Source organism: Rhinatrema bivittatum, chromosome 4 (genome assembly GCF_901001135.1).
Source record: "Rhinatrema bivittatum chromosome 4, aRhiBiv1.1, whole genome shotgun sequence".
NCBI lineage: Eukaryota > Metazoa > Chordata > Amphibia > Gymnophiona > Rhinatrematidae > Rhinatrema > Rhinatrema bivittatum.
In genome coordinates, this window is record NC_042618.1 from 116,180,572 (window position 1) to 116,197,620 (window position 17,049).

The 17,049-nt window shown below is 47.4% G+C and overlaps 1 protein-coding gene and 1 long non-coding RNA gene across 9 annotated transcripts in view; one reads left to right on the top strand and one right to left on the bottom strand.

Moving 5' to 3' along the window:
• Positions 1-17,049, bottom strand: part of RGS6 (regulator of G protein signaling 6) — an 831,317-nt gene that overhangs the window by 761,916 nt on the left and 52,352 nt on the right. The gene's annotated exons all lie outside the window — the stretch shown is intronic.
• Positions 1-17,049, top strand: part of LOC115090080 — a 30,838-nt gene that overhangs the window by 12,106 nt on the left and 1,683 nt on the right. Inside the window, exons 2-3 of one of the 2 annotated variants that reach the window (XR_003856302.1) lie at positions 2,669-2,791; positions 15,198-15,282. This is a non-coding gene — a long non-coding RNA (uncharacterized LOC115090080). Of the gene's footprint in view, positions 1-2,668; positions 2,792-15,197; positions 15,786-17,049 lie in introns of those variants that run through there. The other variant, XR_003856301.1, reaches the window with a different exon arrangement.

Here is a 17,049-nt window from a genome sequence, read left to right on the forward strand (position 1 = left end):
TTCAATGCTGGTGGTACCTCCTTCAGGTTTGCTGTTTATGATAGACCACACAAACAAAGCTTTAGCAGTCAGTCATACAAATACAATGGAGCACAATGTTGATAGATGGTAAAGGGTTACTTGGCTAATTATTGTAAAGCCAGACACAGTTAAGTAGTTTGGATAACTGGAAAAGAACAGGAAGGCAGAAGTGTGAGATCCAGCCTGCTGTCATTAACGTTGTGGTGGTGGTGGTGGTGGTGGTGGTGGTGGTGGTGGTGGGCTTCCCCCCCCCCCCCCCACCCCACACACACACCTTTCTCTCCTAACTATTATGTGGCTTATGCCAGAGTTTAATTTTGAATGTAAAAAAAAAATTAAATGGAGGTGACTCATGGGGCTGCTGGTGGTCCTCATGAGAATTTGAACCAAGCCTGGGCTTAAGTGACCTAGAGTTAGTCAGTTCTCATGAGAGTCACATCCTGGAAGTGTCTTCCCTTCTCCTTTAAAACCCTTCCTCCTCTTCTCTGGAATATCTTTTTTCCCTCCCTCCCGACCCTTGTGTTGGTGTGTTGTAGTGTTCTATGGTTGTTTATATTATTGTCACAGTTGGTGGGTAACCTGATTATGCTGTAAATTTATGTTGTAAATTTTGGTGGTGAAGTTTTTATGTTAACAAGCATACTGGCAGGCTGATTCAGTACAGTGCGCTCGGCTGAGAGCACAGTTTAGCACCCGTTTGGCCGCACGTTTTCGACGTGCGTCTATTACCCCTTATACAGTAAAATTAAGCATCATTTGTCGAACCCACTGACAGCCGCCGCTTCCGCTAATAAGGAGGCGCTAGGGACGCGCTATTCTCCCTAGCGCCTCCTTATTAGCACGGGCCCTAATTTAAATAGAGAATCGCGTGCCCAGGAGAGGTGCCTGGGCGCACGTCGGGAGAGCGGGCGCTCAACACGGAGCGCCGGCTTTCCCGCACTTTGGGGCAGATTTTAAAAAAGTACGTGAACGCATACTTTTGTTCATGCACCCAGCGCAAACAAGAGTAAGCTGGATTTTAATAGATCCGCGTGTATCTTTTAAAATTCGGGGGGCGGCGCACGCAAGGCTGTGCAAAATCAGCAGCCTGCCTCCATTCCCTCCGAGGCCGCTCCGAAATTGGAGCGGCCTCGGATGGAACTTTCTTTCTGGCGCCCCCCACCTTTCCTTTCCTTCCCCTAACTAACCCGCCCCCAGCCCTAATTCCCCCCTACCTTTATTTCAAAAGTTACGTCTGCCCAAGGCAGGCGTAACTTGCGAGTGTGGGCTGGCTGCTGGCACACCATGTTCCAGTCTGGGGCTGGTCCAGAGGCCACGGCCATGCCCCCTGAATGCCCCTGGACTGGAACCACACCCACAGCCCCGCCCCGGAATGCCCCGACGATGCGCCGCTGTGACACGCCCCCCGACACACACCCCATGAAAGCCCCAGGACTTACACGCATCCCGGGGCTTTGCACGCGCCGGCAGCCAATGCAACATAGGCTTGGCACGCGCAGGGGGAGCTTGGGGCAGGTTTTTGGGGGTTACATGCGTATCTTATGTGCGTACCCCTTTGAAAATCTGCCTCTTTATATTGAATCAGCCTGTGGGATGGGTAGGTTATGTTGAAACCCCAGAACAGAGATGGCTTGGTGGGGATGTCAGTCATGCTGTGGGTTCTCCCTTGCTGAGACATAGTGGGTGGGAGGAATTTGGTAAAGCAGAGGTCCACTGGGGAGGTGGGGGAAGGCCGCTTGGAAGCTAGGGTTGGCTATTGGTGGAACCAATGGATCATGCCCAGGCCACCACCCAAAGCTCGGCCTGAAGAGGAAAGAGATGAGGAAATGGAATAGGGGCATTGTGTAATAATTGTGTAATAATGCATGGGCTCAGATTGCAAAGTGGTATTGTTGGATAAACTGTGACCTTATTTAAACCCAATATTGATTGTTTGGCTTGTTTGTGAGGGGAGGGAAATTCAGGAGATAGTCAGCAGGTCCCAACATGCCCATGTTATTACAAAATGTGCTAATATATTCACATTAAATTGTGCATTGAAAATGTAGTTCAGAAGCCAAATTTCATCATAGACATGCAACCTTCTAAACAACATTACCGACAATGCAAGCATTACTGCTGACAAATAATCAGGGACAAGAGAGAGTCACAGATTCCAACTCCAATGGAACTGCTGCTTCTATTGGTCCTTTCATGTATGGAGGGAGGTGATGATAGAGAAGGAATCAGATGGGAGAATAAGTGGGAAAGGGGAGAGAGGGTGATGGGAATCGGGGAAATAGGTAAAAAGGTTTAAAGGGAGCCAAAGAGAGAAGAAGGGGAAAGTGAATGATGACAATAAGATGAGGAAGGATTATGTATATGATATAACTAAATGTCTGTGTGCACATGCAGTGTGACAAATATTGATGACTTTGTTCCTGAAGTACAACCAAAGTCAGTGACAACTGCAGAGCTGCAAGTAAAGATGTGAGATAGTGACTCTTCTGTTGATAAGGTTTGTTATAGTTCACAAATACTTCTAAATTTAGTTTTGCATTTTTTAAATAAGAAATACTTTGCTCAAATGACATCTGGTCAGTTGCAGTACAATATGTGAATTTTGCGCTCATAGTTCATGTTTGTAACAATAGCTTTGCTCTTGCAGAGGCATCCTTTTTAAGATTACAGTGGTTCTTCTAGCCATTAAGTGGATTATGACAAATCAGCACAACCTTATGTGTTTTAAACCTGGATGGCGTGATTGGATAGTCGCATTCTTCAGTGAAAGGTATGTTTGGCATCTACAGTCTCCCTGGGAGGCAACAAAAGCTTCTTCATGTGTATATAAGCATATTAGACAGAAGGGAAGAGCAGAGCAAGTGGTATTGACATTAATACTCTTCACAACTGTACTATGATAAATGGGGAAACAATGTTTATTCAGTCATATTTTATAATATTTGTGCAGCAATGTCTCCCCTACTAATTTATTAATTAACTATGTCAAGTCAGCAATTTCTATTTTTTTTTTATTTTTTATCTTCTCCCTTCCTTCCTTTCAAAATGTTGAACTTAGAGATGGATGGTAACTTTCAAACAGGTACATGTGTATTATCGTGTGGCCATTTTATAATTTGCGTGCGTATATGTGCGCATGTTATAAAATAGCCTGGCTGTGCACACATGTGCACCAAAATGTTAAATGGGCGCGTACATGAGCGCACAAATCCTGCTTCTACCACGTGAATCGGGGAGTTTTAAGAAGGCCATGCGTCCACACAATTACCAGTTTAACCAATTCATCCACCAGTTCACCCAGTTAATAGCTAGGTCCTCCAAACCCCCCCCCCCCCTGGTTTGATAGCCTACACACTCCCCAGGTACCCTAGACCTTAAACTCCACAGAAATGGCTGGTTCATTTTATTTTTATTTCTTACACGTCCTCTGTAGCAGAAGTAAAGTTACATGGCAGGAGACCTTGGCGCACATAAATATTTACACATACTTCTCTTGGCCAAGCCCTGAAACGCCTATGCCTCACCCAGAGCATGTCTATTCCCCGCCCCTTTTTGGAAACTTTTCAGATGTGTGTGTAGTGGGTTGTATGCACATATATGGGTGCTTTTTAAAATACAGTTAGTGCGCATCAGCCTGACTTATTCACGCATCCCCCAATTTATGCACTCACCAGGTTTTTAAAATTCACCTAAAACTGCACAAATTAATTTCAGGTTTGTACATCATATGTAAATGTTCATAGAAAAATGGCAGAAACATTTTTATTAATGAAGTATTTGTTCAGGATCTGCTAGGGAGTTAGCAATCTGTTCAGGATCTGCTAGGGAGTAGCAATCTGTTCTTGATCTGATACATGATGGGAGGAGCAATCAGATAGTAGTTAGCAATCCGTTCGGAATTTGTAGTTATATATGAGAGTAGTGGGTGGATCCTTGGACCAGTAGCAGATGACAACGCCCCCGGGGGAATGATCCCGAGAGGGACCACCGGTCAGGCTCAGAGTATGGAGATAGACACACACTAGTTCTTTATTAGACAGTATAGTGAACCGCCAAAGATGGCAGTAGTGAGCTGGCAAGCCCGGCAGGGCTGTATCCCTCAGATACTGGAACAGCAATCCCTGGAGGCTGAGCTGAAGAGAGACTGAGATATAGGGAGTAGGCAGGGTATGCAGATGTAACACTCACACAAAGTCCCAATGAAACCCAGGAGTTGGAAAGTAAAGGCCCTCAAGGAGCGAGAACCTCGGTCCAGGGAAAGCTCAGAGAGAACGATGGTAACTCACTGATGTAGCTGAGATAGCTGGTAGTGAAGACTTCCAGGCAGAAGAAAATACAAAGTAAGTCTGGGATGAGGGCCCTCGAGGAGCGAGTACCGGTTCTAGACTGTCACCTGAAAAAACAAAGAGAGAGCGAGGCCCCCGAGGAGCGGGTATCTCTGGTAAGTCCGAGGAGGCAGAGTAGCTTAGACAGACAAGCGAGTCCATTGTCAATCCATGTCCTTGCTAACTCGATGTGTTAGCAAATTCCAAGACCTTAAATATCCGTCGCGGGTGATGTCATCTTTGGGGGACGCCCCAATGTTCGCGCCAATGCTGGTACTTCAATCGGGGCCGCGCTGCACGCACGCCCCTAGGCCTCCAGGAAACATGGCGATTGCAGCATTCAGCCGGTCCGGGAACACCCGAGGGCCCTCGGCAAATGGACGCCGCAGTAGCCAATCTTCCCGCGGACGGAGAGGGAGGCGCCAGAGAGGAAAGGAGGGTGGAGATAGGGTGTTCGGGCACCGATGGACACAACACTATTTCTGTTCATACAGCTTTCACAAACATTTTCTCAACAGTCTACTAGTGGCATTTATAGATTTTGGGAAGAATTTATTTATTTGTGTTGCCCATTATTGCACAAACTTTGGGGTAGATTTTCAAACCTATGCGCGGGCGTACATGTGCGCATGCTACTGGTGTGCACACATGTATGCCCGATTTTATAAGATGGCATGCAAGTGCGCACATGTTATAAAATTGGGGGTCGGCGCGCACAAGGGGGTACACACTAATCCATCTAGCATGTGCCGATGCCTGCAGCCTTCCCCCATTCCCTTCCCCCTAAACTAACCTTCCCACCCCTTCCCCTAACCTATCCCCCCCAGCCCTATCTTAAACCTCCCCCAAATTTTAATTTACCTTCTGCGCCTGCCTCAGGGTAGGCACAGGTTGCACGCGCCAGCAGCCTGCCGGCATGTGATCCCCCAACACAGCAGCAAATGGCCGCTGTGCGGGAGGCCTCTGGTCCCACCCCCGCCCAGCCCCCGGACCACCCCGTCCCGCCCCCAGATCGCCCCTGTGTAGGGGCGTGTAGGGCTTTTAAAATCCGGCCCTTTGGTTGTAAAGCTTTGTTACTTTCAAAGGAGATAGCTTGCTATATAAAGTGCTTTACTGTATTTTCCTAACTTACTCATAGCATTTTGACACTTGACTTAACAACCGTCAGTGATATTCATGTGTATATTAAGTCAGGACAGGCTTATAGACAGCTACTAACAAAGATCCAAGGACCTAAACTGGGAACAGAAATAGGGATGTATCCATAAGTCTTCCTCAAACGCAACTTAGTAAATGTATAGAAAACTACATTTTAGTTATTTTATGACTCAGAGGAATCAGCACTAGAAATATTTATAATAAGCTGTAATTCAACAATACAAAGATGTTAACCAGGACTTCAGTTAGCTTTTAGAAGCATTTTACTTTCAGAATATATATTTTAAAAAATACTGTTAAAAACAAATCAGAAGAAATATGATTTCCAAGTAGTCCTTTTTTCTTTAAAATCTAAAATCCTTTGTCAACCTTTCATTTTTTCAGTTGCTTATACAAATTTACATTTTATATTTTGGTTTTTTTATGCTTGATTAATGAAATGATTGTTTTAAATTAACTCCATTTAATAAAGTTAATTATTAACAATAAATAAATCTCAAATCTTAAAACTCATGAGTCTACAATTTCAAATGTTATGATTTTCTTTAACTTCTAAAATATATTTAATCAAATACTTGGTAATGATAACTGTAATGTCCTTGCAATCCATTTAAAGGTGATCTCTTACTCAGATCTCATCCCTTCTACTAATACCATGTAACATTCTACTCTCCAAATGCTTTTCTATGTTTGGATTAGAACAAGTTTGTTAAAAAAAAACTTTATTTTATAAAATTGCAATGATTATCAATAAAAATAGTTTTCATTCTGTTTGGGAACCATATTGCTTGGATTACTTACCTGGTAATCCCCTTTTCCTTAGTGTAGACAGATGGACTCAGTACGAATGGGTTAGTATCCGCGTGCTAGCAGTTGGAGACGGATCTGACGTCAGCCCGGGGTATATAGCCCCACAGGAAGCGCAGCGATTCAGTAATCTTCCTTGCAAAAGCTGTTATGGATGTGTGTACTGACGCTCAGTGAAAAGTGAAAAAGTGAAAACAGGACCCCCCTAACCGATTGACAGTGGCTGGAGACCGCCAGCAGTCCCAACCGGAAGGCGCAGACACCTGGTAGAGTGTATGCCCATATGTAAGACAAATGCCATGGCTTACCTGGAATCGGTGAAACCCATGTACACAGGCAGCTGGGTGGGATGCTGAGTCCATCTGTCTACACTAAGGAAAAGGGGATTACCAGGTAAGTAATCCAAACATTTCCTGGCGTGTAGCCAGATGGACTCAGTACGAATGGGATGTACAAAAGCTTTACTCCCCGCCGGGGCGGGAGGCTGCCTGAGGACCATATAGTACCGCCCTTGCAAAAGCCGAGTCCTCCCTGGCCTGGACATCCAGACGGTAGAACCTGGAAAAGGTATGAAGGGAGGACCAGGTCGCTGCTTTACAAATTTCTGTCGGCGACAGCATCCCGGATTCAGCCCAAGATGCTGCTTGCGCTCTGGTAGAATGAGCCTTAACCTGTAGAGGCGGAGCCTTCCCAGCCTCCACGTAGGCTGCTCTGACAACTTCTTTAATCCAGCGGGCAATGGTGGGCCGAGAGGCTGCGTCACCTTGCTTCTTCCCGCTGTGTAGGACGAACAGGTGGTCCGTCCTTCGCAGGTCTTGTGTCACGTCCAGATACCTAGGCAGCAATCTGCCGATGTCGAGATGGCGTAATAAACGGCCTTCTTCAGATTTCTTCAAACCTACCGTGGTAGGCAAGGAGATAGTTTGGTTAAGATGAAACTGTGAAACCACTTTAGGGAGAAAGGAGGGAACCGTCCGAAGATGGATAGCTTCCGGATTGATCCGTAGAAAGGGCTCACGGCAGGACACTGCTTGTAGCTCAGAGATGCGTCGTGCGGAGCACACCGCCAGCAAAAACACCAACTTCAAGGTGAGAGACCAGAGAGATAAGCCCCGAAGGGGTCGGAAGGTGGATCCCGCGAGGAAATCCAAAACAAGATTAAGGTTCCATAAGGGCACAGGCCACTTTAGTGGCGGACGAATATGCTTGACCCCTTGCAGGAAACGAGAAACATCTGGATGCTTGGCGATGGTCTTGCCATCCCTCCTGGGACCATAGCAAGACAGCGCCGCAACCTGAACTTTGATGGAGCTGAGGGAGAGACCCTTCTGAAGCCCATCCTGCAGGAAATCCAACACGATAGGTATGGTGGTGGTATGTGGATTGGTGCCATGAGTGTCGCACCATGCTTCAAATACTCTCCAGATCCGGACGTAGGTGAGGGATGTGGAAAACTTGCGAGCTCGGAGGAGTGTATCAATCACGGGCCCCGAGTAACCTCTCTTCTTCAGTCTAGCCCTCTCAAGGGCCAGACCGTAAGAGAGAATTGAGCTGGATCCGCGTGGAGGATGGGACCTTGACGTAGAAGGTCCCGGAGAGGAGGCAGAGGAAGAGGCTCCCCTGCCAGTAGTCGTCTCATGTCCGCGTACCAGGGTCTTCTTGGCCAGTCTGGTGCCACTAGAAGAACTAGGCCCCGGTGCGTCTGAATCCTGTGGATGATGGCGCCCAGCAGAGGCCACGGGGGAAACGCATATAGTAGAGTCCCTGGAGGCCACGGCTGGACCAGGGCATCGATTCCGTGTGAGAACAGGTCGCGCCTGCAGCTGAAGTAGCTGGGGACTTGAGCATTGGACTTGTCCGCCAGTAAATCCATGGCCGGAATCCCCCAGTGATCGACAATCATCTGGAAAGCTGTGGGGGACAGCTGCCACTCTCCCGGATTTAGGCGTTCCCTGCTGAGGAAGTCTGCTGTGCTATTGTCCTTCCCAGCAATGTGTACGGCGGAGATGTCCTGCAGATTCGCTTCTGCCCAAACCATCAGTGGGGCGATCTCCAGAGAGACTTGTCGGCTTCTGGTTCCGCCCTGCCGGTTGATGTAGGCCACCGTGGTGGTGTTGTCGGACATCACTCTGATGGCTCTGTGCTGCAGTCTGTGAGCGAATCGCAGGCATGCCAATCGGACCGCCCGGGCTTCCAGGCGATTGATGTTCCACGTGGACTCCTCTCTGTTCCACCGCCCTTGTGCGGTGAGTTCTTCGCAATGTGCTCCCCAGCCGCTCAGGCTGGCATCCGTGGTGAGCAAGGTCCACGTGGGCGAGGACATCTTCGACCCCCTGCTCAGGTGGTTGGACTGCAACCACCACCGCAGCTGGGTCCGAACGCTGGCCGGTAGAGGAAGGCGCGTGGAATAGTCCCGTCGACAGGGGCTCCAGCGAGAGAGCAGGGAATGTTGTAGAGGTCTCATATGGGCCCGCGCCCAAGGCACCACTTCCAGGGTGGAGGCCATGAAACCCAGAACCTGCAGATAATCCCAGGCCATGGGCCGACTGGCACCCATCAGATACTGGATACGCTGTCGAAGCTTCAACTGTCTCTTGGGCGTAAGACTGACCGTGTCCGCCCGAGTATCGAACTGCACTCCCAGATACTCGATTGACTGGGAAGGCTGTAGGCAGCTCTTGCTGAGGTTGATTACCCAGCCCAAGCTTTCCAGAAGGGCGATCACTCTGCCGGTCGTCCGCAGGCTCTCCTCTCGAGATTTCGCCCTGATCAGCCAGTCGTCTAGGTAGGGATGGACCAGAATCCCTTCCCGCCTGAGTGCCGCTGCCACCACTACTACCACTTTGGTGAATGTCCGTGGGGACGTGGCCAACCCGAAGGGTAGAGCCCGAAACTGGAAGTGGTGGCCCAGAACCTTGAAGCGCAGGTAGCGCTGATGATCCGGATGGATCGGAATATGAAGATATGCTTCTGACAGGTCTAATGCCCTGAGGAATTCTCCGGGCTGGACTGCGGCTTTGACGGAGCGCAGAGTTTCCATGCGAAACCTCGGTACTCGTAAGTAGCGATTGACTGACTTGAGGTCCAGCACAGGCCGAAAAGTGCCCCCTTTCTTGGGAACCATGAAATAAATGGAATAGTGTCCAGAAGTCACTTCCCAGGCAGGTACTGGGAGGATGGCGTTCAAGGACAGGAGCCTCGCCAGGGTAGCTTCTAACGCTGCCGTCTTGTGCCGGGGACATGAAGATTCCACAAACCTGTCCGGAGGAAGATGATGAAAATCCAGAAAATATCCTTCCCGGATAACGGCGAAGACCCACTGGTCCGACGTAATCTCGACCCATCTGGGGTAGAAGAGGGTCAACCTGCCCCCTATGGCTTCGTTCCCCAGATGAATCGGCAAATTCTCATTGCGGGGCGCGACCGGGGCCCGAGCCCGGCCAGCCCCCCGCTTATGCTGCTTGGTCCGAAAGGACTGATTCCTGGCCGGAGGACGAGTCGCCTGATAGCGCCCCCTATACGGAACAAAGCGCTGGGAACTCCTGCCCCTGTAGGGCCGTGGAAAGGAGCGCTGTCCCCTCCTGGATCGATCTTCCGGAAGTCTAGGCACAGGAGAGGCACCCCAGGTAGTGGCTAGCTTATCAAGGTCACTGCCAAACAGAAACGAGCCCTGAAAGGGTAACCTGGTGAGACGAGACTTCGAAGGCGCATCAGCTGACCATGGCCGGATCCAGAGCTGCCTCCTGGCGGCTACGGAGGATGAAATCCCCTTAGCTGTAGTGCGAACCAAATCCGAGGCGGCATCGGTGAGGAAGGAAAGAGCGGACTCCATGTCAGCCGCTGGAGCGTTGTTCCTGACCTGAGACAAGCAGGCATGTGTCACCACCGTGCAGCAGGCCGCAATCCGCAAAGAAAGCTGCCACCTCAAAAGTTTGTTTCAGAATGGTGTCCATTCGTCTGTCATGGGGCTCCCTGAGGGCCGCCCCCCTTCCACTGGAATAGTAGTGCGCTTGACCACAGCGCTAATTAAGGCGTCCACCTGAGGACATGCCAGCAGGTCCTGGAGAGCCGGTGCCAATGGGTACATGCCTTTCAGGGCCCGGCCCCCTTTGAAGGAAGCCGCCGGCGCCGCCCATTCCAAATCGATGAGTTGCTGAGCTGCCTGCAAGAAAGGAAAATGGCGAGCTGTAGGACGAAGACCTTCCAGCAGGGGGTTCTGCGCAGAAGGTACCGAAGCACTGGGACCAGTGATATCCAACTCCGCCAGACACTGAGTCACGAGGTCTGAGAGGTCCTCCTTAGGGAAGAACCGCCTCATGGTTCTATATGGCTCAATCCCCGGGGGGCGGTCCCCCTCATCCGGGAGGTCTGACTCGTCCGGCGAAACCTCCTGGTCCGATTGATCTGGACTGTCCAGAGGCGGGAGGTCCCGCTCCCGAAAAGGCCGTGAGGGTCCAGGCACAGGATCCCTAGGTGCTGCCACTGTAGCGGCGGCCGCAGCAGGCGCCGCCGATGCAGCCACCGCAGGAACCGCAGCAACAGCAGGAACCACCGGAGCAACAGGGACAGTAGGGCCGGGATGGGAAGCCGTCTGCATCTGGACGAAGGCATGAATCCCCTTAAAGAGATCCACCCAGGAAATGGAAGCAGCCTCGAATCACCGGGGTACAAGCTCTCCCGGGATTCCCGAATGGTCAAGACTGCCCCCCAAATCCGGGGTAGCCCCAGGGGAACTGTCAAGAAACTGCAGCTGAGACTGGTCCTGGCCGGAGGGTCCCCCTGCCACCTCACATTGGGCACATAGTGAGTCTGGCGCAGTACTGCGTGTGGCCCTAAGGTGGCATGCAGAGCAGAGGCCAAGGGCTGAAATGCCTGAGACAAGCGGCTGCGCCGCTGAGGATGCGGCTGCGTGCTGATCCATACCAAATAGAACAAGCGCGCAATAATAAGCGGCAGCAATAGGCGCCTACTACAACCGGCGCACAATAGTAATAATATGCGGCAGCAATAGGCGCTGAATACACCAGGCGCACAATAGCAATAATATGCGGCAGCAATAGGCGCTTAATACCACAGGCGCACAATAGCAATAATATGCGGCAGCAATAGGCGCTTAAAACAACAGGCGCCCAATAGTAATAATATGCGGCAGCAATAGGCGCTGAATACAACAGGCGCACAAGAAGAAATGCGGCAGCACTATGCGCTTAAAACAACAGGCGCACAAGAAGAAATGCGGCAGCAATAGGCGCTTAATACAACAGGCGCACAAGAAGAAATGCGGCAGCAATAGGCGCTTAATACAGCAAGCGCACAATAGGCGCCTAATACAACAGGCGCACAATAGTAAGAATATGCTGAATGGCATTCAATAGGCAATCAACACGTAAGCAGTGAGCCATATACGCTGAATGGCATTCAACAGGCAATCAGCACTTAAGCAGTTAGCAATATACGCTTAATGGCATTCAATAGGCAATCAGCACTTAAGCAGTTAGCAATATACGCTTAACGGTAGGCAATAGGCAATCAGCAGTAAGCCGTTTAGCAATATACACTCTATGGCAGGGGTCGGGAACCTTTTTGGCTGAGAGAGCCATGAACGCCACATATTTTAAAATGTAATTCTGTGAGAGCCATACTAACTACAACCCCCCACCCTCCTGACTCCCCCAAGACCTACCAAATTAATTTACTACAACCTCCTACTCTCCTGATGCCCCAAGACCTGCCAAAAGTCCCTGGTGATCCAGCAGGGGTCCAGGGCTCACAGACAAATCTTTAATAAAAAAGTAAAAATCTAATAAAGCCCCCCACCCTCCTGACCCCCCCAAGACCTGCCAAAAGTCCCTGGTGGTCCAGCGGGGGTCCAGGAGCGATCTCCTGGACTTGGGCTGTCGGCTGCCAGTAGTCAAAGTGGTGCCGATGGCCCTTTGCTTTCACTATGTCACTGGGGTCGACCAATGGCGGCAGTAGCCCCTGTGACATAGTAAGGGCAAAGGGCCGTCGACGCCATTTTGATTACTGGCAGCCGACGGCCCTTTGCCCAATGTCACAGGGGCTACCGCCACCATTGGTCGACTCCAGTGACATAGTGAGGGCAAAGGGCCGTTGGCGCCATTTTGACTACTGGCAGCCGACAGCCCAAGTCCAGGAGATCGCTCCTGGACCACCAGGGACTTTTGGCAGGTCTTGGGGGGTGTCAGGAGAGTGGGGGATTTTGTTAAATTTTTACTTTTTTATTAAAGATTTGTCTGCGAGCCAGATGCAGCCATCAAAAGAGCCATATCTGGCTCCCGAGCCATAGGTTCCTGACCCCTGCTCTATGGCATGCAATAGGCTTTCAATAATATGCGGCAAACACTCACAGTGGCAGCCAATATGCGAAAACAATACCATATACGCACAAGGAGGAAGAAAGCCGCGCCTATTACGGGCGCGGAATACCTGAATAGGGCCACAAAATGGCGTCCTCCCCGGCTTGCCACGCCGCCGATCCTCTAGGCTTCAGAGACCTGGGCGAAGAGACGTACGCCTTACCAGATCTTCGGCGCTCCCGGGCTGGAACTCAGGTGGTCTCCGGCTGCGGGGGAAAGGGCCAGTACTGTTCACCACCGCGATTGAGGAACAGCACCCGCTACCTCGTCCACGCCGGGACCGAGGGCCTCGAAGCTCCACCCGAGTCTCCCCCGGGGGGCTCTGCCCCTGCCGCGGTTCGGCTGGACCGAGGACTTTCACCTCCGGGGGACCACGGTAGTCACCCCGGGAAGCTCAACTGGGGGGAATGGACAGAACGTCCCCTGAGGAGCGCGGGGCGGAAGAGTCGAGGAGACAGGGAAAGAGGAAACTAGAACGAAAAGAAAAGAGAAAAAAATTAAAGTAGTCTTGGAAAGCACGCTGAACAGCGTGCAGGCACTCCAAACTGCTTTGGAGACGGAAATTACTAAATCGCTGCGCTTCCTGTGGGGCTATATACCCCGTGCTGACGTCAGATCCGTCTCCAACTGCTAGCACGCGGATACTAACCCATTCGTACTGAGTCCATCTGGCTACACGCCAGGAAAATAGAATATATATGTCAACAGTAGAATGTGCTAGAGTTACCACTAGACTGCCACACAAATATCCTTTAATGGGCTCTTGATCTTGAAGATGGCAATATTCAAAGTCATTTATGAGAGTAAAGAGCTATTTACATGCATAATTGGATGTTTGAAAATTGTGCTCCTTTAGAGCTGTATTTAGAGGAGGCACTTCCAGGCCGTGTTTAGGTCAGGGAAGGAAAATAACATATGTAGATTGGATTTTCCAATCTGCATGCAGCATTTTCAATTAAAAATTACCCACGCAAAAAGCAGCTGCAAATGTCTATGGATACTTTGTACCTGTAATGAGCTTCAAAGTGAAATGATGCAAAATGTTTTGATTTGAAAATTGGTGAAACATCTGCAAATAAAAAGTCCCCGCAGACTTTGCCCCAATGCAGCCAGTTTAAAAACTACCCCTAATATTCTTAATAGCAGAATCCAAAATGGTTTACTATGGATAATTTCCTACAGTCCCAGTGATGTAAATAAAAATATCTGTAAACTTAATATCTACAGAATCACTATTTCTCTGACTGGAGTCTGGAGGCGGGGGGGGGGGGGGGGGAGGATATTGATAGATCGAAGCTCCAAATTTGCAAAAATGTTTGAATCATCATAGAGCAAAAAGGGAAGGATATTTTGCTTAGCAGCACTGACTGCCAAGGCTGGTTAATCAAACCTCTTTCTACTGGCACAATACTTACACTCTGATAGTATAAATGAGAATGTGTCTGGTAACGAGGTAGACAAACCAGAATATTTGATTTCTGAGCCGAGGAACAGCTGAGCTAAGGAATGAGCCAAAACATGAGTCAAGCTATACAACACAGAAAAAGCACAACAGAACACTAAATGTAAACCAAAACTAAAATAATGATTTCTACCCTTATGATGCAGCTACAAAATTCTCCCTATTACATCTTCCTTTCTTTGCTTTTTCTCCAGTTAATTTTTACTGATTTTTTTGTCTTTTTCCCACCAAAATTGATTAAGTTTATTTCCTACCTTTGGTCTCTCTTTATTGTTTCCTCCTTCTTATATATAGTACCTGTCTTTTTCATACCCTATCTTTCTTCCACTCTCTCACACACACACTTTTCTTCCCTCATACTTTTTCTTGGTTCTCAGATGTTCTACTTCAATTTAATTTCTCAGGTTTTCCTTCCCTCAACCTACATGTCTCTGACTTGTCCCCTATTTTTCATACATCAATTATTAACTCATTCACACTCCCATCCTTCCTCTATCTTCATGTCTGCCTGTGTGCATACAAATTATCCCATTGGATCTTACGTAGTCTGTCAATGCCATCATTCTTTTTTTTTGTTCCAATAGGCTACAACACCAGCTTATCTCTGCCATTTCTAGAAATCTGTGGTGCACTATGTGGTTTAAACAGTTTATCTGAGCCTGTGAACTATGCAGGAAGAGTGCTGGCAGCAAGACAAATGGGTTAGAGAAGCACTATCTCTGCTTGCCTGTTGAGGTCAAGTTGGGCCACTGGGAAAGGGGGAGGTATTAGAGAGAGGCACCTGTAAAGGAGGCACAAACCAGTTTTGCTTCCTTCTCCCCACTGCTCTATAAGACCCTGAGGATCCCCAGCCACAAGAAAAATTTTTTCTGGATGTTTGAAATTTCCAGATAATGGAACTCTGGATAAAAGTTGCTCTACTGTACAAACATTCTAAACCCTTATCATTATTTTCTGTTAGCTTTTGCAAAGAATGTTTTGCAAGAGCAGTCTACAGTTTTCTGAGAATCGTACAACTAATGCTGAAAACTGTCTATTTTTACTCAGGATCGTCATGGTGAAGATTCCCAATGGTCCTTCATCTAATGATCTACCTAGAGGTCTTCTGAAATCCATGGTTTGGAAACTGCCGGTACAACAGTATGATTAGGAGGAACAGTTGACTGGTGGTGGCAGGTTGCTTCTGTCATTGCTTTTTGTTTGTGTGTTTTGTTTTTTTTTAACTAATAGAGATAGTGTGGGACCTCAAAAAAAGAGCATTGGACCTCGTTTATTATATGTTCCCCTGACTTGGGTTACATATAAACATAAAAGGGTTGAATTAGTTTTCTGTGTCAGAATATAAATATATATTTATGTACATATATGCACATGTAATGATTTCTCATGTGTATAGTACTTACATTTCATTTATAATCAAATCACATGCAACAACTGATGCCGGTAATAAGCAGTGGCTATTTCCTAAGTCAACTTGACTAATAGCAGTTTATGGACTTCTCCTCCAGGAACATGTCCAAATTTTTTTAAACTCCAGTTAAGCTAACTGCATATGGTTTTCAAAACTATAATGGAGATAATGGAAGATAAAAACCCCAGCTATAGTCGGTTAGATGCTGGACAGTGAAATTAAAAATAAACCTTTTCTCTTCTATGACCTTTTCTCTTCTGTTCCCATGCACAATATCTTCTGTCTTTATCCATTCATTAGCAGAACAATAGACCTCAAAACAACCCTGGGATTACTTAATCAAAGTCTCATACAATGTCCTGTCATTAAAAATTAACACAACTTTTATTTTTCTATGGTAGCAGCAGTCACCCAACAATAAAATTCACAAAAGAATGAGTCACAGCATTCCACAGCAAAGATAACAGCAGTAACAAAAATTAAAATATCACATTCTTTCTCTTCCTTTAGCAGTTCTTTTAGATCAATAGCTCATCTAAAAACCTACATGTATTAGTTATTCTTCAAACAATCTATCAGTAATCGCACAGATTCACTACATTTTTCAGAGGAGGAAATTTCCAGAGAAAGCCAAAGGATCTCTCATTTGTAATTAGCATCCATGCCTTCTCCCAGGTACCATTTGGCAAATGCCTGGGATAATTCCCTTAACACATCAACATCCTTTGTAAAGGATGGCCTTGCTGGACTGAAAAAACACCAACAGGCCTAAAAAGAGTCCCAAGACTCCTCACTCAGAATCACACAGAAATATCTCTCTCTTTGAATCACAAATTTCCACTCTGAGCTCAGGCTTATATGTACACAGGGTACATTCCCCCTAAAAGCCATCTCTCCAAACACTGAATTAAAGGAATAAGCAAACAGTACCATTCTATTCTGCACCACCTTAATCCCAATATAACCAAAACAGTTTGAGAATTTTGAGAGAATGATCTAGTTACTAGTGGCATGAGACCATAATTTAGAACCTAGGCCAAATGTACATACAATTTATTCTATTATTACACTTTTGTGTGCTACTTTAACCACAATCTGCAAATCAACTATTTATTTAAATATTATTAAAATGTCAGCATACCACAAACCCACATATAAACTGAATATCAAATTCAGTATGGTACTTGCCACCATAAGATTTCATAAGCCACTTTAGTTGCCTTTTCTTTAATTATAATAAAAGAATACATACTTTACTTGCTACATCTATACCATTCTCTCAAAATATGTTGCATTATTTTCCCCTTTAATTTACACTCTTATCATCAATGCCCTAGCAAGCACAAAGTACAATCTTCTAAATGCAGCAAAACTATTACCAAATAATTCTATTACTCCACAGTCCGACAAAGCGAAAACTTATAATACTTATTTTGCTAAATAAAAGCATTTGTATTTTTTACTTTATAAATTTATTCAACCCAAAAG